Genomic DNA, 2,463 nt, shown 5'->3' on the forward strand with positions numbered 1-2,463 from the left:
TGCATTACTGACACTACAATTTTTTTGTCTTTCATTAAAGCCATGTTAGTGATTACCCATGCATTAAAACAGAAATAAGGTTTTCAATCGTAGGCATATTTTAACTATATTTTGTGATTTTAAAGCTTTTATTTTTTTTTCTCTTGCTTAAGGTTGTACAGCTAACAATACTTATGTTAATTAGTGTGCATTTTGTTAGTAACTCTACTTGTCTAATATATAAAAAAGTTACTCTTGCTTGTGAAATTTACTCACAATCGGAGGAAATTCCACTTCTGACAGTATTGACAAAAGTATTTCTATGTCTTAATTGTTTAACTCCAAACACTTTTTAAATCACATTCAGTTGTTCTATTATTACGTTAATATGTCAGACAAGTTATTTTTTTTCTCCAGACTTTTTGGTATTATCCATTTTGATCCGCATTGTATATGGATAGCAAAATATCGGAGTGATGCCAGACTTTGTTGTAAATTGTTATATAACCCTTACAAATTTGGTTTTGGTTTCTGACAGGCAACTATATGTACACTATCATACGCCAGGATTCATATATACAGGTGTAGCTCTTATGTTAATGAAATCTGAAGGACTTTGATTATAGCTTTAATTTGGAGTAGAAATCCCCAAGACTGTGTAAACACTTGTTAGTATGATGGCCTATATAGTGACAATCTGGCTCCATAGGCTCTCCGTATGTGCACTGTAGTAGTTTATTTAATCATATTCCCACCCCCTTAGTGTGTCTGACATTTTATTTGTTTAATAAATCCAAATGTATTGAGTTTGATCCATCTTCTTTTTATTACTAAGGCTATGTCTTTTACTATTTTTTTTTTACTTCTTTTCCTTTCTGTTGCTAGACTCTCTTAAGATTTTTTCCTCTCCTTTTCTCAGCCTAAATTATAAACTTGTAGGCCTGCTTCTGATGTTGGCTTTACTCACAGAGGACTGCAACAGAGAGGAAGTAATTCTATAGATCCCACCTCTGCTAATAAACCAAAGGTTTTTTATTATTATTATTCATCCTTATTTATGTTGTCTTGTTTTTCGCTAAGCTTTTGAGTTCATTGTTTTTTGTTAAACGAGATCTTTTAAGTTGAATTGGATATTATTTAAATTTGTGTAGTTTCATGCATTATGAAAGTGCATTTGCCAAAATGTTACAATCTGTTGTTTCACCCCCTGAAAATGCTCTTAAACTTTAAAAAATTGTACAGATATTTGTAAACAATAAGTATGTAATATTTGTACATTTCTTTGTTTCTTTTTTATGATGATTTGTTTGGTTTTTAGACGCAAAAATTTGCTCATTATCTCCTTAGTATGATAAGGGGGAAAAAATGAAGACTTGAAATTCTTTGGCATGAATGTGTGTATGTTACATAATCATGGTCTAGTCTGAATGTTGCTACAGTATGTTTCGTACTATAACCATTGTATCATATTCTACATGTTCACTATAACACAATACATTTCAAAATGTGTTATATTTTATTTGTTATCCATAACTACTACAGATAAGTATATATAAATATATATAGGTGCTTACACAACAGTAAACTATTTCTAAACTGAAAGAGCCGTGTTATTTCTTTTTTCTTTTGTTGGTGCTGTCTTCGCAAAGAAGAGTTCAGGCAAGAAACATGGCAATGTTTGGACTTGATGTCGCTAAGAGATCTTGTAACTTGTCAGATTGCAATGCAAGAATCGTGTGATATGCTTTGGAAAAAGCAGTAAATAGTTACTTGAAATGTGAAGAATCTATCTTCTAAAAAGACACGAGTTCAGATTGCTGCATTGTGCTTATGACCGGTTTTCATTGCACTGTTGTTGGCACACCTTTGGTGTTCCTGTGTCTGTTATAGACCTGCAATCGGTAATGTTTCTGAACAGATGAGCATTAAAAATGATAAGAAGACCATTAGTATAGTCACTACAAAGGATATCTTAACAATTCACTGATTTCACTTAATCATATCATAGACTGTTTTTAAGATTAATCGTCAAATGTCTCATCTATGACTTTGCATGGAATTTGTTGTGGTTGGTGCGTTATAGTGCAATGATCACGACTTGTTAATTACTGCGTGGCCGAACCAGTCCAAAGTTTTAATCTCTTGAAATCCAATCCAGTCAAACTCTAACCAACTGTATATCAGGTCTAGTCAGAACACTAAATTACCCGATATACATGCTAGTCAAAACACTAAAATTACTGGATATCCAATCTAGTCAAAACACTTGAATACTGAATATCTAAGTCAATCAAAACACTAAAATTACTGAATATTCAATCCAGTCCAACTCTAACCCAATTGTATACCAGGTCCAGTCAAAACACTAAATTATTGGATATCCAATCCAGTCACAACACTGAATTACTGGATATCTTAGTCAGTCAAAACACTAAAATTACTGGATCTTTAATCCAGTCCAACCCTAACCAAATGCATATCAGG

At 32.3% G+C, this 2,463-nt stretch overlaps 1 protein-coding gene across 4 annotated transcripts in view; it reads left to right on the forward strand.

Moving 5' to 3' along the window:
• LOC128188658 (homeobox protein cut-like 1) overlaps window positions 1–1,581 on the forward strand; it is a 49,699-nt gene extending 48,118 nt beyond the window's left edge. For all 4 annotated transcript variants that reach the window (XM_052859851.1, XM_052859853.1, XM_052859854.1 and 1 more), the window contains one exon: window positions 1–1,581. This exon is cut by the window's left edge and continues 3,444 nt beyond it. The gene's annotated coding sequence lies outside the window, so the exon portion shown is untranslated.
• Window positions 1,582–2,463: the final 882 nt, after the last annotated feature.

Source organism: Crassostrea angulata, chromosome 6, assembly GCF_025612915.1.
Source record: "Crassostrea angulata isolate pt1a10 chromosome 6, ASM2561291v2, whole genome shotgun sequence".
NCBI lineage: Eukaryota > Metazoa > Mollusca > Bivalvia > Ostreida > Ostreidae > Magallana > Magallana angulata.